General features: G+C 49.0%; 1 long non-coding RNA gene across 2 annotated transcripts in view; it reads left to right on the top strand.

Annotated features, from left to right (window-relative positions):
- The first annotated feature begins 981 nt into the window (after nt 1-981).
- Nucleotides 982-23334, top strand: part of LOC120094298 (uncharacterized) — a 50325-nt gene continuing 27972 nt past the window's right edge. Inside the window, exons 1-4 of one of the 2 annotated variants that reach the window (XR_015627433.1) lie at nt 8418-8488; nt 20787-21012; nt 21607-21770; nt 21885-21948. This is a non-coding gene — a long non-coding RNA (uncharacterized LOC120094298). Of the gene's footprint in view, nt 2053-4470; nt 4622-8417; nt 8489-20786; nt 21013-21606; nt 21771-21884; nt 21949-23334 lie in introns of those variants that run through there. The other variant, XR_015627434.1, reaches the window with a different exon arrangement.

Below are 23334 nucleotides of genomic sequence, written 5' to 3'. Positions count from 1 at the left end.
CTATCCAGTCTAACTGAAAGGGCAATCTCAGGTTCAGAGAGAGCCCCTATCCCATGCTGTTACCTGCCCAAGGCCTGCACACATCAAGCCAGTTAAAATTCTGCATGGAGTCAAAAGGCAAGGCCCCTGAGGGGCTACAGGCAGTCGGAGTCTGCAGTAACAGAAAGGGTCACTGCTTTTGAAATGGTGGCTACTGGCAAGTTCCACGTACCTCAGTGGATACCCCGGGCCATGCAAGGTGCACAACACTGAGTAGACTCAGTGGATCAGTAAAAGAACAGCTTGAAGCTAGAAAGGAGATACGGTAGGCTGTTGGGCCATGAGGAGCTGCTGGAAGGTAACAGAAGGCAGATACAATTAGGCTACATTGTTTACATCTACAAAATTTTCAAAGAATAAAAATACACAATGATAAGGTGAACAGGTGATTAAGGAAAACACCCTGAAGTCAACCTCTGGCCTCCACATGTGTGAGTGTGAGTGTGTGTGCACGTGCATGTGCACACACACCACACATGCACACACACACAGACCACACACACATACACCACACACACACACACACACACACACACACACACACCTGTGCAAAAGATTTCTGCTAACAACCTGTAAAGAATTGTTGCAATCGATGTGTCCAACTTACAGAAACACCAAGCTCATGTTATCCCACCCCTATGTTGAACACTTAGCATCTGACCAGAGTTTGAAATAGCAAATTGTTAGTAAGCTTTAAGCTTTATTTCAGAATATCCTATCTTCAGGGAACTATTGTCATCTAACGTAATAGAAGGGAACACATGAGGACGGAGGAGGGTAAGTACTCTGCTGCTCCATGTATTATAGAATACCTTTCTGACCAAAGCCTACCCGCAATAAAGTCATCAAGGAGACAAAATTAACCATTAACCTGGGACGAAAGTCAATAAGAACACGTTCTCCGTACCACCCTACCACATTCTAGCAAATATTAACAAATACAATCAAGGACATTTCCCTGTGGCTATACAGGTGTGTTCTCTCCCTCCGTCCCTCTCCCCTCCCCCTCCCTTCCCCACCCCTGTGTCTCTCTCTCCCTCTCCCCCACCACATCTCTCTCCCCCTACCCCATGTCTCTCTTTCCCTCTCTCTCCCTCCCTGCCTCCTCCCCCCTCTCTCTCCCTCCCTTCCCCCCACCCCAGTGTCTATCTCTCCCTTCCCCCATCTCCCTCTCTCCCTCTCTCCCTCCCTCCCCCTCTCTCCCTTCATCCATCCCTCCCTCTCCCCCCTCTCTGTTTCTGTCTTTCTTTCTTTTTGTTTGAGATAGGGTTTCCCTATGTAAACATGGCTGTTTTGGAACTCACTGTGTAGACCATGTTGGCCTCCTAACTCAGCTCACAGAGATCCTCTTGTCTCTACTTCTAACTCCCAAGTGCTGCGATTAAAGGCTTGAGCCACCGTGCCTGACCCATAAGTGTGTTTTGAAAACAGCAGCTATGGAGTTTGTGTCTAAGGCTAAGTCCTTCTGATACAGAAGACTAGGAAAGTGACTTGTATTTAAAAAAAAAAAACAAAAAACGCCCAAGTTATCAGAACAGGGGCTTCAATGGGGTGTGGTCCCCAGAACCTTCACCATTTCAGCCTGGATAAACATTTATCTTGGTTAGGTAGACCTGTGGTGTACACAGTGTGACTGCTTCTATTAATAAGAGAGACGAACACATGACCTTGGATTTAAAGTAAAAGCAAACTCTTGCAGCCCAACTTCACTAATTTAGAATCTGGCCCCCTTTCTCCCCATCTGGCTTTCGCCATGGTGCTTGGCCACAGCAATGGTAATCCTAACCAGGTCAGGAAGAAATCTTGTTTCAGGCCCTGGATTTGCGGGTGACAAGTTAGGTAGCACTGGTCAGCAAATACATTGCCAAGACTTTACCTATGGCCGCTGCTCAGAGCTAGACGCAGGGGACAACTGAAGCACAGCTTCCAGCTTGAAGAACCTCAGAGTCAGCGGGGATGACACACTTGGGTAGGCTTTGCTTGCTCTGTGTGACGAAGGTACAAACTTCACAGGTAAGTATGTCAGACTCATCCTGTTGACGGGTTACCATCGAGGGCCCCAAAGAAGACAGAGGACTTGAATTCATGGAATTGTGGGATTGAATTACTGGAATCTTAGTCCCCCAGGCAGGTTCAGAAAGGGTGGGAAGGCCAGAAGGATATTGTAAGTAGCAAGGGAGGGGACATGCAGGTCTAATTTGCTGGGATGACAGGGTGGGAACAGAGCCCCTGAGGAGAAGGCCAATGAGACTGTGTTCTACAGTGCCAGTCTGCAAAGTTGTCCCAGGGGTAGTCTGCTATCACAGATTGACAAGGGGCCATGAGACTGGGCTTAGGCAGTATCCACGGGAACAAAGGGAGGCAGGACAGAATGACAACCCTCATCTGCCTGGTGTTGCTCCACTGGGTAAGGGTGAGTGATGGATAGAAGTGGGTGGGCTGAGTCAAGCAAGACAGCTCTGAGTGACTGTGGCTGACTGTTGCCTCAAATAGGAAATGGCGTGGACTCCTATATGATGTGTATGGACGGCAACCCAGGAAGCTCAAACAACTGAACTCCTTGGGGTTGCAGCCACCTTCCCACACAGGAAAGTCCAGTCTAGTAGTGGCCCCTAATGTTTTCCACAGGGACAGGCACATGGGAGACACACTAGACAGCAGCCTCCTGGGGAGTAAACCATCCCTTTGCTGTCTAAGTGTTGGGCAGAAAGCTGCAGAGTCCAGGTAGGGAGCTCGGATGCTGGGCGGGAGGAAGGGACAGGGTGATTTAATCTGTAGATCTGTAGGTCAGTTGTCGAGACCCTCATTCCTGCTGGGATTATTTATGAAAAATTTCTCTCTTCTCTCTCCCTCTTCCCTCCTCCCTTTCCTCTCTGTCTCAGTCTCTTTATCTGTCTCTGTTTCCTTTTCTTTCTGTGTGTGTGTGTGCATGTATGTGTATGTACGTATATATGTTTGTATGTGTGTGAGTACATGTGCATGTATGTGTATGCATGCATGTATATGTATGTATATGTATGTGTGTGTGCATGTATGTGTATGTATGTGTGTGTGTGTGTGTGTGTAGCAGATGCATGTGCCAGAGGTTGCTCTTGAGTGCCATTCCTCAGGCATCAGCTGTATTTTGTCGTTGTCGTTGTTGTTGTTGTTGTTGTTGTTGTTGTTAGTTTGGCCTGGGACATACCAAGAGGCTCAGCTGCCAGCAGCTTTGAGCTGGCTATCGAGCCCGGACTGATCTAGCTCTGCTTCTCCAGCACTGAGATCACAAGTGTGTGCTACCATGCCTGGCTTTTGTAGATTGCAAAACTCTGGGATTGTGGGATCACAGTTGGGACCTTGTGCTTGCAAGGCTAGCAATGTGCTGACCGAGCCATCTCCCAGCCTTACAAGAAGTTCCTCACCCAGATACCTCAGCCAGATTCTGCCGGAATGAGCTATGCAGTTAGCAGTTACCTCTGCTGGCTAGGTAGCCTCTATAAGGGGTGTGTGGTGTGTGTGTGTGTGTGTGTGTGTGTGTGTGTGAGAGAGAGAGAGAGAGAGAGAGAGAGAGAGAGAGAGAGAGAGAACACGCTCCCCAACACCTGCCCTTCATGAACACTCTCCTGTCTCGGTACCAGAGTACTCCCTGGAGTGTTCACCCAGGAAAAGTGTTGTGTATAGAGGGAAGGCCTTTAAGGAGAGACCAGGAAGTGGAGCTGGCCCTCCATTAGCTTGTCCCAGGATTCCAAACTGCTAGCACCGGGACACCACAGAGCCTGCTACCCTGTGACAAGATTTTGACCAGGAATAGCCTTATTTGCATGATGCTAATTTGCATGTCTCTGGTTGGCATGGCTCCTATTTGTATGCACAGTACTTTACACTCTCCTCCTAGAACTGTACCCTGGCCAATCTGGAATTCCTTCTTCACACCCAGTGAATGAAACACAGAAACCACCCACAAGGAAACTCACCCTAATCCCTAATTGCAAAAGTCTCCCAAATGTGCATTTCACCTCCCCCCTCACCCTCTCCCCCATTACCCACACACACACCTTTCCACAGCAGCTCTCAGTTCATTGGCTTCCCTTTTGTATTCCCATCAGGATGTTTCTCCTCCTTCAACCTAAAGGGCAGATTCACTTACTGCTCTCCTTTTCTCATTCTGAAGTGAATCATCCCGATGGTACCTGTCACACAGCCAGCCTCTAGTCTCTGTCTTCCCCAGCCTCTGTGGAGGGTTCATGAGAGAGGTCCTCCACAGGCTCAGGCATCTGAACACGCAGTCCCCAACTGGTGACCGTTTGGAGAGGTTATAGAACATTTAGGTGGTGGTTCCTTCCCCCTGCTTCCTGCTGCCACATTCCCCACCATGAGGGACTCGGATCTGTAACCAAGTAACCAAAAGAAACTCCTCTGGAAGTAACCTTCTGCCACATTGTTACATTGTAGCCTCAGGAAAAGAAAGAAAAGCAAACAGCCCCTTCTTTATCCTGGTGCTAAAAGGCTGGTTGGGGGAAGCCTTCCTGGAAGCAAGCAGGCCTCCCAGCTCCTGAACCTACAGTTCCCACCTGCACTCCATCCCCAGAAAAGGAGTCACCAGGTAAGCCACTGAACACAAGGGTCCTTGAAGATTGTTTCTACTCGTCTGTAATCCCTGCAGAAAATCGACTCTTATCTTTATAAATCTTGCATCAGAGCCCTACAAGGCCGGGGTTTTCCCGGAGCTTGTTGAATAAGATGGTCACCAAGAACCTCCAGAAGCAAGCTAGCCAGGCAGAGCTGGCCTGGGACTCTAGCACAGCCACTAGTAGGGAACTTTGCTTATAAACAGTGTGGCCAACCGCCTAGCCCATGCTTCAGGAAGAAGGCCCAGCAGTGCCACTGGATTTGGGTAGAAGTTACAGTGTGGTGGGGCTATCATTCTCAACATCCGATCCCTAATTGTAGAGGTCATGTGAACTGGGCTCTGCTCTCTGGGCAGGACCAGGGTATACTTGTGTGAATTTCCACATGGCAGATAGAGACACCAAGGCCCCCAAGCTGGCCAGGACTCTCCTTCCCTCAGAGCATCCTTGTAGGAGGTGAGCTACTGCTCATATCTGTCTTCCTTTTCCAGCTGTGTGTGTGTGTGTGTGTGTGTGTGTGTGTGTGTGTGTGTGTGTGCGTGCGCGCGCACGTGTAAAGAGATTCTTTGAAGACAAACTCCGTCAATGTATTTAATCATGTTCTACTCCTGTGGAACACTGTCCTGGCTGCATGCCTGGCTGGCATTCTGGGCTTGGTCCTATTCAATCCCACTCCTGTTGGCCAACATTTGGTGAGTATCCCTGCGCAGGTCCACTTGGTGAGGAGGCCTCAGCATACTCACTGAATTCTCTGAAGCTCCCAGGGATCATTTGCCTGAACCTGGGAGAGGAGCCTTGCAATGGCTAAAAGCAGACCACTCTTGGCTGGTAGGAGGCCATCTTTCCCAACCCATCCTACCCCACCACCCTATCTAACCTCAACCCAACCCATCCTGCTCCATCCAATCCCCTCCATCCACCTTTCCTACCCCATCACCCTCAGCCCGTTTAATCCCAATCCATTCAACATCATTTTATCACATCTAATCTAGCCTCAACCCATCCAACTCCATCCTCCCTCACCCCTGCAATCTCACCCCCATCCCTCCCCACCACCCCATCCTATCCCATACATTCTTCCCCTTCCCTCCCACCAATAAGGGCATCCTGGCTAGCTAGTGGCTGCCCAAAGAGAAGCTTTAGTTGGAGCAAAATCATCAGATCCATTTGAGCAGCTCGCGACCCACAGCTGTCTTCCAGAGGCTCCCGGCTGCCTGCCACAGTGACTGTGGCTGGTAACTGTCCCTTGGTATGTTGCCTACTGGATGCCCTCCCTTCTCTTTCTGCACTGGGATTTCCTTGAATGACCCCCTGAGATCTTTGTTTCTGATTCCACCTGGAGAACAGAACCCACAGACACTGTTGCCTCTCTCCATTCCAAGAACCCCTGCACCAGCCCCTCCAGGCACCTAGAATTTTAAAGCTGCTTTGGATCTGCAGATGTGTGCTATTTGCTCAGAGATGAATGAGGGCTCCAACAGGCAGAGGGAGACGCCAAGATGATCTTTCTTAGATTTGGAAGCCAATAATGGTACAGATTCTTAAACAGCAGTGGCCCATCTCCAGCAAGTAGGCCTCTCTTGATCACTCCGGGGCTAGGTGTTCATGTAATGTTCAGTTACAGGAGCAAAGCCCGCTGCTCAGCTTTTCCACAGGCTGTTTTTGTAAAAGCATCCCAGCTTGGCACAGAGTAGAATCCGGCTCTCAGCGAGGGTCTATTACAACCTGGGTTCCAAGCTGAGTCTTTCTCTGTGCTCCTGAAGCTGCTAGGAACTGTGGGCTCACAGCCATTTACAAAACAGTCCAGATAGGTTACGCTGCAAAACTAAGGATACCCCACTCTCCACCCCCTATGAAGCCTGTGGAATTATGTCTAGCCATACAGCTGCGTAGTTGAAGTGGGGCTTTTATTTAAATGTAGAGTTTTGTTGTTTTGAGACAGGATCTTATGTAGCACAGGCTATCTCCAAACACATTCTGTAGCTGTGAATGGCCCTGAGTTCTCTCCGACCCTCCTGCTTCCACTTCCTGGGTGTGGGGCGTGCATAACTCTGCACATAACTCTGCACCTGGCCTATGCAGAGTTAGCAATGGAAGCGGCAGGGCTTCGCACGTGCCCAACAGGCACTCTGGCAACCAAACTGCTTCCCCCACCATGGAGTATGCTCGGCAGGAAGAAATACTGACACCTAGGAAAAGGTGCCCTGCTGGCCTGTGTGAAAGGGAGAAGAGAACCGAGGAGAAGGGAAGTGGGAAGGAAAGGGTAACAGTAACCGGGGGTCAGAAAACAAGACAGTCTCATATAGGAGGGGCTGAAGTGACCGGGGAAAGGGTCTATGGATGGACTAGCATATCATCGCCCAGCAGAACTCCCTGAGATGGAGACACCCTCTGTTCTGTTCTGGAGACCCCGATGAACAGTTAGAGCATGCTCCCCAGTGTCTGGGTTTTTCATGTTATTTGACTATAATTAGTTTTCATTTAAATGACTATTATCTGGGCGAGAAGGCCATATTGGGCAGTGTGGGCCGAGAAGCTGGCTGTCTGGGGGAGGGTCTGGAAACAGATAGATATTAAGGCCATTGCTTTTCCCTTGCAGAGGAACAGTATAGAGGCTGAGTTATGAATGGGGGACCCCCACACTCTTAGAGAAGGAAGTTGTTTTTCTTTTCTTTTTTTTAATGAGAATTTGTTTACATGTATGGGTCTTTTGCCTGTGTGTGCGCGTAAGTTTATATGTATGTCTGTATCCCACATGCAAGCCTGATGCCTCTGAAGGCCAGAAGAAGTCATAGGATCCCCTAGAACTGGACTTAAAAGCAGTTGCGAGCAACCACGTGGATACTGGAAATTGAACCATGTCCCCTGGAAGAGCAGCCTTAACCCCAAGCTGTTTCTCCAGCCTCAGATGGTTCATTTTCAAAGGTGTCTTGAGCCAGCGTAGGTCCAGGTACAGATGAAGAGGAACTGTAGACCTGCTAACTGCTGACTTACTAAGCCACATCCCGCAACCCAGACTAGAAGCTTAGAGCAGAAAATTGCTAACAGCCAACCTTGCCACAAGGTCATGCTCCCAATAATAGAATGCAAAATGCAGATGAACGCAAGCATGGTTTTCTTGGGAGAAAAAAAAATCTACACTAGAAGGAAAGCTACACCGAGAAGCAGGGTTAATGAGGGAATCAGGGGAGGTCATTCTGGGCCAGCAACCAGCTCCTCAAGGTCATAAAATAAATGGCCTCACTCGGCTTCTCAAGTCCTTAGTGCTCTTATTCTGAAGTGAGGACTGTTGATTCTCACAGGACCCTGCCCAACTCTGCGTGAGCTATCACTGAAGGCAGGGTGTGTGCACCCCGAGAGAGATTAGGGACCAAAGAGGCCTGGCTTTCTGGGCAGCAAACTGGGCACTTTCTGGCCCTCACTTGCCATCCCAGGTCTGGGAAGGAATTATTTTATTTAGAGTTGATTTCAGTCTGGGGCTTGAGACCATTCCATTCTCTGCAGACAGGTGGGAAGACCTAGGTATTCACCCTTCCTCAATGGGAAGCTTGATTCTGTGCCGGGCACAGGAGAAATCATGGCGAGTGGGAGGCAGAGAGGGAGCCATCTGTCCCTGGCCTCTCATTCATGACCAGATTGATCTACAGATGGTCACAGCCTCTAAGGGTTCGACTTAGGAGTTCTCAGCTTGGGCATGAAGTGGCAGCCATGCACTTTAGTGTCCAGAGTCAGCCCTGTGATCTTGTGATTCTCTGTCACACTGACCAGCAGTGAGCTACAACTCCCAACCAGTCATGTGACCATGAGAGAAAGATACCAGAAGTCTACAGTGCTCTGTCTTGGTAAGTCATTATGCTTTGGAGCTACTAAATGCTCTGTGTGCCTGTGTGTGTGTGTGTGTGTGTGTGTGTGTGTGTGTGTGTGTGTGTGTGAGTGTGCCCACATGTGCCTGAGTGTATAAGTGTCTGTGTGCATGTGTGTGCGCCTGGGTTTATAAGTGTATGTGATATGTATATGTATATGTGCATAAGTGTGTGTGTGCATGTGCCTGTCTGTTTGAGTGTGTAAGTCTGTGTGTACCTGTGTATGAATGTGTGTGTGCATGCATGTATGTGTGTATGTGAGTGTGTGTGTGCATGTGTGCCTGTGCCTTAGTGTATAAGTGTGTATGTGTGTGCTTGTGCCTGAGTTTATAAGTGTGTGTGCATGTGTATATGTGTGTGAGCATGTGTGCATGTGTGCATTGCCTGAGTGTATAAATGTGTGTGCATGTGTGTGTGTATCTGTCTGTGTGAGTGTATAAGTCTGTGTGTACCTGTGTGTGAGTATGTGTGCAGGCATGTATATGTGTACATGAGTGTCTGTGTGTGTGTGTCTGTGTGTGTGCATTTTGACATATGATCTTTACAACTTAAAATCAGTTTATCAGAACTTAACTCATCAAAAACCAAGGAATATCTGCCACGTGTACATTGAATGTGCACATATGTATGCGTATCCCATGTGTGTAACACAAGATGCTAGTCTTGGCTAACATGTAACTTGTAACATAAGGCGTCTTCTGTGTAAATGTGGAAGTTCTGTTGGGTTGGCGCATTTCCACAGCTGCTTATTTTTAGACTAGTACACCCTGGAATTACCCAAACATGCTGGGGAGCCTCAATTAGGCCTTTCTTTGGTCTTGGCCTGGATCAACTCGTCTTGGCTCTCACGATCTTGTGGTCAGCTAGGAGGTTGATGGCAGTTGGCTTTCCCCATCTTGGCTGGGCCTCTGCTGGGATAACTGGGCTGACTCTGCCCATCCTTTGGCTCAGTGTCAATTGCGTTTTTCTAGACTTGTTGACACAGCAGAAACATGAGTGTGAATGATCAAGGCATGTAAGGCTGGGGGAGGGGCATAGACAGCTCAGGAAGGGGCAGAGATGGCCTGGGGAGGGGCACAGACTTCTGGGGGAGAAACATAGATGGCTCAAGGAGGCATCATAGATGGCTGGGGGAAGGGCATAGGCAGACTGCCCGGGGAGGGGTATAGATGCATGTATTTGTCTAGTTTTCTTGTTACAATATGTCTGAAGAACAAGAGTTTATTTAGCTAATAGTTCTGGAGGCTGAAAGTCCAGGTAGGGGAAGGCTCCCCTGGTTCCACCTCTAGTGTTCTCCTGGCTGATGACACTGTGGCAGGATCGTGGGTAGGAACAGGGATCAGAAGAGAAGACAAAAGCTGGGGGAGTAGGTGAAGGAGGAGGAGTAAGAAGAAGAGGAGGAAGAGGAGGAGGAGGAGGAGAAGGGGAAGAGGAGGAGAAAGAGGAAGAGGAAGAGGAGGAAGAAGAGAAGGAGAAAGAGGAAGAGGAAGAAGATGAGGGGGAGAAGGAGGAGGAGGAGAAAGAGGAAGAAGAGGAGGAGCCAAATGTGCTCCATGTAAGTCTCTTCCCAAGAGCATCACCACATAACTTCTAATCAGGCCATAACTCTTTCTTTTAAAACAAATAGCATATACTTATTAGGCAAAACAATAGAGTCCATGTTGCATTACCTGCCTGTGGCAAACGTTGGATGTTTATGCCTCACCATGTCCCTCCTCCCTGTCTTCTCACCCATTCAATGCTTTTCTGAGAATGACTTATTGTACTCAGTGGGCGTTGGGGGGAGTTGTTTGTAAGACAGGGTTTCTCTGTACAACAGCCCTGACTCACCTGGCAATGGTTCTGTAGACCAGGCTGTCCTGGCACTCACAGAGATTAAAGGCGTGGGCCACCACCGCCCAGCTCTGTTTCGTCAACAAGCATCATCATCGACAGTTCCATCCGTTTCCCGGCAAGTGGCAGGTTGTTCTTTATGGCTGAATAATAGTTCCACTGTGGAGATACACTGTGTTTTAAAGCCCATCACCCGTCGCTGGGCACCCAGCTGATTCCGTGCCTGGGCTATTGTGATGGGTAGGCTGGTTTTGTCTGAGTGTTTTCCCACGATAGGCAGAGTAACAGTTCTCCCAAAGAGAAGGGGAGTCTCTCCGGGATAACTCTGACTGTGCCGTTCTCAGGTCTTTGAAATCGGTTTGCAGAAAGAACGTGGAAAGAGGTTGGAACTAACGTCTTAGTTTTTCTTTATTTCTTTGACTTTCTGCTGAACTGGCATGGGGTCACCATATCTGTCTGCTTTGGTCATCTTAGCGTTAGCTCATTGGCTCTCTTTTGTTATGAACTGCTCAGTAGTGAGCAGCCTAAAGCAGTGGCTATAAAGTTGAACGGCAGAGTTAGCTCCCCAAGAGTTCATTGCTGGAGCCTTGGTCCCCAAGATGGAGAAAGAGGGACCTTTTCACTGTAGGAGAAAGAAATTGGAACGCAGGAGAACCGTCCTTATGACTAGATTGATGCTGTCTCGGGGAGGAAAGAGTGTCCGGCTCTCATGAGACTTAATGAGTTCTGCAAGAGTGGGTTGCTCTATCACAAAGCCACCCTTAGAGCATTTGCCTCCTTCTGCATGAGCTGCGTCCTGTTCCTTTTCTCCACTATGGTATAAATTGTCCACCCTCGGGTATTATGTTATAGAAACATAAATAGACTGAGATAGTGGACATGCCACACAGGAAGGTGATAGGGGGTGGCTGTAAATCAAAGATGGTGTTATGTAGGATTTTGTAAGAGATGGGCAGTTCTCTATGAGTGTTCATCCGGGGCTTCGATGCATGCCTCATTGCAGCCCTCTGGTTTCCTTACCCACCATGGGGTGGTGGCTCTTTGCTTGCTTGTCTCATAGTCCCTGTCTCATGAACTTCTTCCTCATGAACACCTATACAGCTTGGGTTCCTTGAGTGAGGCACCTCAGCAAAAGCAGGAAACATCACCCCCCAGGGACCTCTGGGCTTTGGGTGACATCAGCTCCTACTGCAATTAATTACCCGGGGCCAGCAGAAGCACTTCCTCGGCAGACTGAATAATGGGAATTTATTTAGAAAGACCCAGTAAACACAGTTTGAGACTCAGGGCTTATCTCATCTGCTCCTGTCAAACTGGAATCCTTCACAGGGTGAGAACAGTCAAGAACTAGGGCATGAACTAGAGTACAAACTGTTCTAGAAGTAGATTCTCAGAGGTGCAGAATTAGAGAGGCAAGGGGTAGGGGGTTGGGGATGCTGGGGACAGGGGCTCAGTCTGTGAAGTGTTCACCATGCAAGCATGTGGAGCCCATCCAGTCCTCAGAGCCCACAGGGAAGCTGGCTGCTGTGGCAGGCGCTTATAATCCCAGTAGAGGCAGGTCCCTGGCCTCGCTGGCCAGCCCAGTCTACTTGGTGAGCCCCAGGCAAATGGGATGCCCTGTCCCAAAACACTAGGTGGAGAGTGCCTGAGGAATGACCTTGAGGTTGACCTTTGGCCTCCACATGCAAGCACACACACACATGCACATCACCCACACCCACCTATACAGACATACATACATGTGCATATACCCACACACACCCAAGCAAGCACCCACACATGCACATGTACCCACACCCACCCATGCAAGCACACACACTTACATCACCCACACTCACCTATGCAGACACACATATGTGTGCATACACCTATATACACCCAAGCAAGCACACACGCACATACACATCACCCATACCCAACCAAGCAAGTACACACATATGCACTTGTATCCACACTCACCCATACAGACACACACATGCACATGCACTTACCCATACATACACACATGCACCCACACCCACCCACGAAAACACACACACATGTACATCACACACACATACATGCACATGCACCCACCCATAGAGACACACACACATACATGCACATGCACCCACCCATAGAGACACACACACATACATGCCCATGCACCCATACCCAACATTCAAGCACACACTCACATGCACATGTACATGTACCCACCCAGGCAAACACACACACACACACACACACACACACACACACACACACAAAGGAACTGAAACAGCAGAATCAAAGAATCCTCTCTGCACAGTCCTTCCCATGTTGTGTTTGGACCTGAGCCTCCATGGGGTCAGAGGGAAGCCTTCTTTCTCCACTGTGACACCTGCAACCATTTTGTTTTGTATCAGCAGGACATCTGCTTTTCACTGTGAGCCTTGACTGACAGTATTGATGTCCCCTTGGGAAAGACCTTGCTAAGAAGGAGGCCCTCACCCCTGAGTCAGAATCTGCCTTTCACTGAGGTCGTGGTAATAAACAGGCACACTAAAGTTTACAAGCCCTGGGTAGCTTTAACTGTCAACTGACCGTATCCTTGAATCCCCTGAGAGGGGCATCTCCATTGATGGGTTTCCCGATGAGACTGGCCACTGGGCATGTAAGGGACAGTGTTGATAATGGAGGGCTCTGCCCACCATGGGCCGCACTGGGCAGGTGGTCCTGGGCTGTGCAAAAGTGAGCTAAGCCTGGGCTTCAGAAGGAGCCAACCAGCAGCATCTCTCCAAGGTTTCTGCCTCAAGTTCCTGCCCTGACTTCTCTCCAACAATGGTCTGAGACCTGGAAGTGTAATCCAAATAAACCCTCTTCTTCCCAAGTTGCTTTTGATCAGAGTGTTTGACCACAGCAACAGAAAGCAGACCACCATTCTAGGTCAGAGTTGAGTCTCAGGACTACTGCTCACCAGTTCTATAACTTTGGGTGCTTTTCCTTGTCCCAGACTCTGAACTAAGCACTGGATGTCTTAGGACTCGGGAGCTGGCCCTTTCCTTTAAAGAATTGTTTTTTTAATTTTTTTGTTGTGTTTTGCCTGCCTGCACAAGTATAGACATCACACATGTCCCTGCGGACACCAGAAAATGGCATTGGATCCCCAGGAACTGGAGTTAAAGGTGATGATGAGTCACATGGGGGCACTGGAAACCAGGCCAAAGTCTTCCACAAGAGCAGCCAGTGCTCTTAACTGCTGAGCCACCTTTCCAGAATAACAAGAGAACAGGGCACTAACAATCAGTTCAATAGAGGGTTGCTGGGGAGGGCCCAGGTTCAATTCCCAGCATCCACGGTGGCTTGAAACTCTGTAACTTCTGGATTCGGGTCCTGCACACAGATATGCACTCAGGCAAAACACCAACAAGAGAGAGGTGGGGGGGAGAGAGAGAGAGAGAGAGAGAGAGAGAGAGAGAGAGAGAGAGAGAGAGAGAGAAGAAAAGAAGGAAAGAAGGGGAAGAAAGGGAAAGGAAGGAAGAAGAAAAACAGTTCAATAAACTTTATAATAGTAAACTCTATGTAGCGGGCAGGAGAGATAGCTCAGGGTTAGAGTACCTACAGTTAGTTCTTCCAGAGGATTTGGGTTTGGTCCCCAGCATCATTAACTCTGAGGACACCGCATGCAGATGATATGATAATCTCATGCAGGTGTACACACAAATGAATCCATCTTTAAAAGGCATGTGCAACAGGAAACCAGATTTTACATGTTGCCCAGCCTCTGCCAGCAGAAAACAGTCCAGGCTTCTGAACAGATACTATTTCCCTAAGTGGTCTCACCCTTATCCTTGCTACATTGTTTCTGTGACTTCCTGAGGTCCACCTGGTATATGGCAGACACAGTGTGTCAAACTGATGTCCGACTGGAAGGTTGGATTCCGGGTGGCCCGTAACTTCTACTTGGGAAAAAAATAAAGTTGACCTCAGAAAATAGAGACCACCCTTGAATTCACCACAAATTGTGTGAGGCAGCTGGGGCCGAGGTAGTTCACCTTCGTGATAGTTACATGGGGGAAATGTGCTAAACAAACAGATTGGACAAAAAGAAGGGGCACGTTTAGCTATTTCAGGGTGTCATTTTTCAAGCCCTTTAATGAAGGCCACGCGACTGTACAGTGAATTAGACATGAATCAAAGCAGTTTGTTTTTTTCTTTTTCCTATTTCCTCTGTGTGTACCTGTGTGTGCTCAACTGCATTTCTGTAAGCATGTGTATACTTGAATGCCAGAAGTCAGCACCTCAGATGTCCTTCTCAACTGACATCCATCTTTAGTTTTTGAGAAAGGTCTCTCTTTGAACTGGAAGTTCTCCAGTTTCAGCAAGACTGGCCGGCCAGGAGAGTTCTGGAATCCTCCTGTGTCGGCCCCTCACCTCCAACACTGAGATTACAGATGTTTACCTCCATGCCTGACCTCTGTCAGGCACTGGGATTAGAGATGTTCATCTCCACCCCTGACCTCCAGCACTGGGATTTCAGATGTTCACCTCTATGCCGGGATTTTGGAGGTTGAACTCAGACCTTCAGGCTTGCACAGGAAATACTTGACTGATGTCTCCCTCACCCACAGCCCTAATTATGAGCTGAGAAATCTTGAGCGAGCAAGGATATGGGGCCACTGGGTAGTGGGAGGGCATGTCTGTGCTGTTACTGTAGACAGGGTCCCACCTGACTGGAACCCTATCTTTGCTTTGATTGGAAGTCCTCTAGTGACTCCAGGGAGAGGCTGAACCCATACCAAAGTTCTAAGAGAGGGAGATATGGACACACAATCTGCTGCTTCGATCCCATGTGGGGTTTGAAAGCTCTGCCCGAGGTACAGGCTCAGGGTTTCTCCCAATGCAGGGTTTCCCTGCTCCTATCAGAGGGCCATAGAGTCTGCTTCGGGCGAAGGGGCTGGCTGCAGATGCAGAAAGGAAGGGTTTTAACAGACACTTTCTTCACAGTTCCCTGAGCCCTGGGGGCACTGGTCCTTCACAGAGCAAAGTTTCATTTACCTTTTGGTTTCATGATGAAGAAAACACTCCCCCCCCCTCCGGTGCCAGCCCTCCACCTACAGACCCAGTCAAACTGCAGTGGTGGGAAATCTCTGGGGAAGCTGGTTTTGCAGGAATGCCTTTGTGAGAGAGGATCCTGCCCTGTGCACAGGCCAAAGGGGCTGCAGAGTGGAATTTTCTCTCTTCCCCTTTCTGGCAGGCAGACAGAGCCTGTCTTCAAAGTTCTCAGGAAAGGTATGTTTTGACAAGCACACACATACTGCTTTAGAAAAGCCGCAGAGGCAGCGCCTCTGTTGCCCCAGAACCCACTCCCTTCCACCCAGGAGTGGAAGAAGCCCTTTCACAAGCCACACAATGGAACCGGAGCCCAAGCTTGCTTGTACTGTTTCCCTGAAAGTACATAGCTTCCATTCTGTGGTTCCACACAGCAAATCTGCCTCCTCACAAATGCAGACGTTGGCAGGGCTGTTTGTCCAGCCAGCCCAGCACTGGCAGGGAACATGAAGTTTGGCAGGACTCGTGAGGCGTCTTTCTGTAGGGCTTTGGTTTCCTGGTCAGTTGAAGCCAGTCCAGTTATTGTCCCAGTGTTCTGCCAGATAAAATAGGGAGGAGGGGGGCTTTTCTAGAAGCCTGGCCTTGTGACTGCGGGATGTGGAGAGGGACCATGAGCTGAACAGGAAAGTAGGAACTCAGGCCAAGGCCCAGGAGTTCCCTTCTCCAGCAAGGGCTCAGACTCTGCTCTGTGGACTGTAGACTTATGCCTGACTAACGGCTGGCGCTGAAACCACCTTCAACCTCACACAAGCCCGTACCCTGTAATAGCAGTCCCTCTCTAAGATATGGGGCGAGCATTTTCAGCAAACAAGTCCACCTGTAATATAAAGTAATCTAGCATGCATGAAACCCCGAGTTTGATCCTCAGCAATGCATAAACTATGTGTGGTGGCTCACATCTGTGGTTCTAGAGTGTGGGAGGTAGCAGCAGAAGGATCCGGAATTCTAGGCTTACCTTGGCTATCTAGTAGGCTCAAGGGCAGCCTGGGATACACGAGACCCTGACCAGAGACAAATGAAAGAACAGAGAGGGATAGCATCCCAGCAGAGCGCAAAGGTGATGACCTTTAGTGTAGTGGTCGCTCCTGGCTTTCCTAGCCACTGATGTGTTCTCATGGCTGAGCAGGGTTGCTAACCACTAAAGCTATTGGTGTCTGATATTTAAAGTTCGGAGATTCTGTCTCCCCTGGACATGGTAGCAGCTACTGATTATGGGATCCCAGCACCCGAATGATACTTTGTAGATGTGAGAAATGTTGGAAACTCACAGCTCATCAAGTATCAGTCCACCATATTGTTGGGCTTTGTGTTGTTGCTGCTGTTTTTAACAATGTCTTTGAAAACCTCATACAAAATACCTGTTTCCAGCCCTGCAGAGGTTGTGGGCAGGAGGGGACTTGGTTTTCTTGAAAAGAGCTACACGCTGTGGATGTGACAGATCTTCCACTCTGCCCCAGCATCTGCAGCCTGACCTAGCTGGGCTGTCCCTAACAAACCTTTCCTCTCCACAGTCATATGGCTCTGAAATCATTCCCAGCTCTCCCCACAGGCTAACACTATCTATCAGCCTCCTGTCTATAAACTCCTCCCTACTTTGAGAAATCTTCCTGCCTCTTACCTTTACAGCTCCGGGTGAACGATAGGAGCTACGAGCAGAAAGGTCGCTCTCTGAATAGATTATGTGGTCCGGTCCTGGGCAGATCGAAACTCCTGTGTAGTGGGTCTGTGGCCTGCCACCCTGCCACCCCCATCCAAGTCACAACTTTGGGGATTGGATACATGGAATATTCCTGAGTCTACATGCCTGTGCAGGACAACTTTGTACACTCATACAGTTGTGGATATGCATGCATGTGTGTAAATACCACATAAAGCCACAAAAGCTCCAAAAAAAAAAAAAAAGCCACAAAAGTACTACCCAGGCATTTTTGTTTTGTTTGTTTTCCTAGACAAGGTCTCTTTGTGTAGCACTGGCTATCCTATAACTCCCTCTGTAGACCAACCTGGCTTCGAACTCAGAGATCTGCTTCTGCCTCCAGAGTGCTGGGATTAAAGACCTGGGCCACCATTGCCACCACCGCAGCCTGGCTCAGCAGTACACCATTCATATTACGGTTATTTTAGCTACCTGAGGTCATCCATGTGCAGATTTAAATTCAAAGACTCTCCTCCTTAGGTTCTTGAACCAATCACAAAACAGTTCCTTCCTGGATGCTTTTGTCTTCCCATGTAGTATTTCTCAGATAGTTTCCCCTTCAAAACAAACAAGACAAGACCAGGCTACCCTGGGAGACCTTTTCCTGCTGCTACACTGCGTTAACCGCTTTTCTCCTGGCTGAGACCAAACGCCTGAAAAGCATCAGAAGACAGGAAGGGTTTACCTTGTCCCACCGTTTGTCATCTGTGTGGACAAGGTACGGCAGCAGGTGTGGAGTCTGGCTGGTCACGTTGTCAGGAGGCAGAACAGGCACAAACAGAACAGGAAGTAGGCCAGGCTAAGAACCCTTAACGTTCACTTCCCAGTGACACCCTTCCTCCTTCAAGGTTCCACATCCTAAAGACTCTGCCGCCTTCCAAATAACACCACTAACACCAGGGCCCGTGGGGGACAGTTCACACTCAGAGCACACACACTGTTTCCCACCACCTTGAAGTGACTTCTTCCGTTAGTCTTGATGTATAACTCTCTTTGTCTCTGTATAGATTATGTCCATAATGCATGGCCTCAGAACACAACAGCTTTGACAGAAGCATCTCCTTGCCGTGTGCCGAATCTCAGCAGTGTTGGCTAAGTGGTGTAACGGTTTCCTCTCAGGCCTCATTTCTACAGCTGCTAATTGTCTAACACTTGGCTGGTTAGGGCTGGATCAATCCAGCTCACTTAACTCTGTTTCCGTGTACAGTGTCCTACCCTCCAGCAGGCCAGCCTGGCCAGGTTCATAGAGATAAGAGGAGCAGAAATATCACATCTCCCAGCATCCCATTAGATTCAGCAACTCCCACAGCTGGATGCAAAGAGAGAGTGAGGTCACAAGAGATCGTGACCTTTCATGAGGTCAATCACGAAAGCAAGAAGGGGTGAGCACTTGGGCATGGGTATGCTCACACACCACCCTCACACTGTGCAGGCCACAGGTGTGCTCACCTTCACTTCCACAATGGGTGTGCCCACATGCCACCCTCATGCTGTTCTCTCTCCTTTGTTTCCTGGGTATAGGAGTGAAGTTCATTCAGTCGAGAGCTTGACCTCATTAATGTTGGATCCTACTGGGAAACATTTTTTTGTTTATTTTTTAAAAATATATAAAGGATGAAATTTATCCTTGGTATACTGTTCTGAGTTTTACTTCAAATTATCCATATCACAAACAAGACAAAACTAACCCATTCTCCCGGCCATAAACCCTCTCCATCTCTGACACACTGAGGGCTCTGCCACCGATGCGCTCACTTTCCAAACTTTTTTTGCTTGGAATATTTTGTTTGCTTTTGCTTTTTAAATGAATGAGCAGCAATGCCCCTGGAACATTCTAGAGCTAGAACTTTGCATAAAATGACGGGGTCTTAGATGGAGTGTCATGGAAACTTCAGTGATAAATTTAAAAAGCTCGAAGAAACCTTCACTCTGTCCTCTTACAAAAAAATCAGACACTCTGGGGCTGCAGAAATGGCTCCGTGGTTAAGAGAACCTGCTGATTTTGCAGAGGACCGGGGTTCAATTCCCAGCACCCACATGGCAGCTCGCAGCTGCCTGTAACTCAAGTTCTCAAGTTCTAGGAAGTCTGATGCCCTCTTCTGGCCTCTGAGAACCCTCACTGCAACACAACATGGTGAACAGACACACAGGAAGGCACGCGCGCAAAACAGACACAAAGCTACCTGAGTCCCAACCAAAAATCCTGAATGATATGCTAAGTTGATCTGAACGTTGTTTTGCTCCACCAAATAAATATGCATAGTACCCTGCCTAGTTATCATAGTGTCCTGCCTACTTATCATAGTACCCTGCCTAGTTATCATAGTGTCCTGCCTACTTATCATAGTGCCCTGCGTAGTTATCATTGGGAAAACTCTGCCCCAATGTTTGCAAGGTAAATAACTCCCTGTTAGAGTCTGCTCAGGGTCGTCTCCCCTTGAAGTGGGACGGCTCCAACATGTTGGAATGATTAAATTCCTCTTGCTTTTGCATTGGTCATCCCTTCTGTAAATCTCATTTCAGAAGGTCCAGGTAGAGGTTGAATTTGAGCCTCACACTCCTCTGATCTATGGATGCATGCACATAGGAGTACATACCCAGATACATACACATGCACATAAACTACATGTACATAGGTGTACATACCCAGACACATACACATGCACATAAACTACATGCACATAGGTGTACATACCCAGACACATACACATGCACATAAACTACATGCACATAGGTGTACATACCCAGACACATACACATGCACATAAACCACACAGATACATACAACATAAAATTAACCCATATTTTATAACTCATTGGTGCTGTCACACTGACCCATTTAGACTCTAGTAAATAGATGTATTTGCTTGGTGGAGGCTTGTATACTTACATGTTCATGCACATAAATAAGTGGTATTATGTCTTTATAAAATGTATTTTATTTTATTGAAACATTAATTTTTTTATGATGGAGGTGGATTTTAGTCATAATCAGTGAGCACTGCTTTCTCACCAGGAAAAGGAAACATAAAAAAAAAAATGCAATTCTAGGGACTAACAAGTTGGCTCCATCAGTAAGGTTCCCATTGCATAAGCAATAGAATCTGAATCCCCAGCACTTATGTCGAGGTCATGTGGCCTGTGTCTGCAGCCCCAGAGTGGAGTCTTGGAGCTTGCTGGTCTGTCAGTGTGACCAATTGAGAGTTTAAGTTTCAATGAGGGACACTGTCTCAAAAAATAAGGTGGATAGGGGTTGGGGATTTAGCTCAGTGGTAGAGCGCTTGCCTAGGAAGCGCAAGGCCCTGGGTTCGGTCCCCAGCTCCGGAAAAAAAAGAACCAAAAAAAAAAGGTGGAGAAGAAGATTGAGTAAGATATCTGTTTTCCCTGGCCTCTACCCACCTGTAAACTAATGTGCATGAGTGCTCTTGTGTACATGTTCTTGAATTTACACACACACACACACACACACACACACACACACACACACACACACAAAAGAAAAGATTAAATTTTAAAAATTAGAACCTCTGAAAGGTTTGTTGCCGGAGAAGGGGCCAGAGCAAAGATCTAAAGCTTTTGCTCAGCACGGTCAGCACCATGTTCTTCCCGCTGGAAACTTCTCTTATCCTTGACCCCTCCCCTCTCCGACAGTGCCCTCTCTCCTCTTGAGAACAGATTGGCCTGTGACTGTACTGTCACCGTCACTTCCAGCAGAGACTGAAGACAGCTTTTCTCCAAGGAGCCCCATTTGGTGCAGACTGACTGACCTGCAGCAGTGTGTCCTCTCGGTTTACAGAGCAAGTGACCTTAGCTGCTGGAAACTCCGCTCCGAGAGTGTGACCGTTCCTTCTGCAGAAGTGCTCCTGAGTGCTTTCTTTGCCTGACCTCCCTGCTCTGCCAGGTGCTGGGTTACTAGATCTGGGTTTGCACATCAATCCTGGGCTGCTCAGTGGGGGCGAGAGGCGGGGGGGGGGGAGCAGATGTGATACTGCTGGCATTTGGGGAAGAAGATGTTTAGCTGTTAAACTGATGCTAGATATGGAGCTGACCTGTCCCCACACTTTCCACCTAAGGTCCGTAGCAACGTTCGACTCAGAGGGGCATCTTCATGGGGGTTCTTAGGGTCCCTGGAACTTTGCAGTGTCTCGGGCATCATGGCTTCAGGGTCACAGGGTGTGACCCTGACTGACTCCTGAACAATGACTTACACTTACAAAATGTGCTTAGTGTCCCTAGCTGAGGAGAGTTTGAAGTGGTGAAGCAGAACTGTCCTTCCATTCCCTGGTGCGGGTGGGACCCTGGTGGTGACACCCCAGGAGCTGTAACCAGGTTTTGCGCTTTAGCTATGGGGGTAGTGTATCAAGGCAAAGCTGTGGAGCCCAAGCCTCTGACCCACTTAAACATGATACTCTCTTTATAAATCGGCACCTCTTGGTTGTATTTCTTCTCCCTGGCTGCAAGGAGAAGTCTTCTCTCTCTTCTGGAATGAAAACAGGAGCAGGGAGAAGGAGACTACTGCAAGCAATGGACAGCAGCCATGGGCTAGGCCTTCTGCTCTTGAAGGGCCCAGCGTGACTCCGTAGGGCCTGCTGCCTCATCCCACTGGAAGCGCAGTCACCTGCCAATGTCTCTGTCTACCAATGTCTCAATCCTCTGAGGGTAGGGGGAGTTGTGGCTGGAGAAGGGGGCATGCCTTGTCACAAGCGAGTCAGCTATCATTCAAGGTTCCCTCTCTCCTTGTCTCCCCGCCCTCTCTGCTGCTGCTGTCACCAGATGCCAGCGTCCAAATTAGCACAGGGCCCTGACCCAAGCAAGCAACAGCTGCATTGACAGCCCGGTGAGTGACCCACCCTGGGGACCCATGGTGTGACCCTCAGCTGTCACCTTCCTGTGGCCTTCCACTTTCCCCAGTGGCAGAAAGCAGGAAACAGCAGCTGGTCCCCATTTACAAGGTCAGGTAAACACGGGGAGACCGACAGCTCTGTCTCCCATTGGACTCCCACATCTTAACTTAGTCCCAAGCCAAGGACCTCTCAGTCCAGCCCCAAGTACAATTCCAGAGTAGAGGGCAGTGAGCCCGAAAACCAGCGTCATCCCCTGCAAGGTAACAGCGGGCGCCCGTGAAGGACACGGAGTTAAATTGGAAGGGAATTTGAATGACAGGCTGGTGTGGTGTCCATCTCCCTAATGATGAGAGAAGTCGCCGGGAAGGGCAAAAACGACCAGGCCCAGACCTGGGTTTAAAAGCTTTCTCGTGGTTCCGAGTCACCAGCCTGGCTCCATGTCTAAAACAAAGAGAATGAATTATGGAACAGAACGAGGGGCCCTTGTTAATTTTCCTACTGATCCCTGTGAAGTGAAGGAAGTGCTTTTTTCCCAAGGGTGGCGGCATCTCTCCCCGGCTCTCTCTGGAGAGGGGCCGACAGACCCACGAGTCCTTACTTACCGACTTATAGGGCTTCTACACCTATTAACAAAATATATACAATTCTCATGCTACCTCTATAGGAATTCTTGAAACTCCACGATTCTTTGTAGGGTCTCCTTGACCCTAAAGGTCACTTAGGCGATGTAACTGACCAGCACATACCGGAATGTGACTGGTCTGTCTGTGTGTTACAGAGACATCCTCATGGGGCATCCAGCATGGCCATCTGGGTGAGCTCCGGTCCAGCGCTGTCTAGAACCCAGTGAAACAATCATCCTAATTTCACGTTTCCGTATCACCTTTCATCAGGGAAGATGAAAGGACTTCACAAACTCGGGCGCCCTCTTTGATCTAAGCCCCAGTCTAGTGCACTCATGCCCGTTGTACATTCTGCGCTCGCCCTGCAGATGGCCCTCCCTTATGCAGAGCAGCGGAGAGCCTCCCAGCCTCCCGCGCCAGCAGCTGCCAGGAGGACCGGGAAGCCCTAGGAGGACCCTGGGTGGCAGTTCCGCAGACCAGTCACTGAGGCAAGAGGAAGCACTGGAAGCCGCTGGGAGCGGGTATGGGGTGGGTGTGGCTGTTGCCGGAGGCTCCGACTTTGCTCCCTCCTGGGCGCGCCTGGTGCTTTGGTTCTTAGCGCTATGAGAAAGACTCTGAAATATATATCCCAGGCTCCAATTCTCCCTTGAGTCCAGTCAGGCATCCCAGCTGTCTCTCAGGCATTCTCAGCCTCATGTTTCAGTGAACAGAGGCTCAGCTTCCAGCAAATGTGCAGTGTGACCGGCTTCGGTGCCG

The sequence above is a fragment of the Rattus norvegicus genome, chromosome 8 (genome assembly GCF_021556685.1).
Source record: "Rattus norvegicus strain SHRSP/BbbUtx chromosome 8, alternate assembly SHRSP_T2T, whole genome shotgun sequence".
Taxonomy (NCBI): Eukaryota; Metazoa; Chordata; class Mammalia; order Rodentia; family Muridae; genus Rattus; species Rattus norvegicus.
Note: the sequence above shows the minus strand (reverse complement) of the source record. Positions and strands in the feature narration are given on the sequence as shown.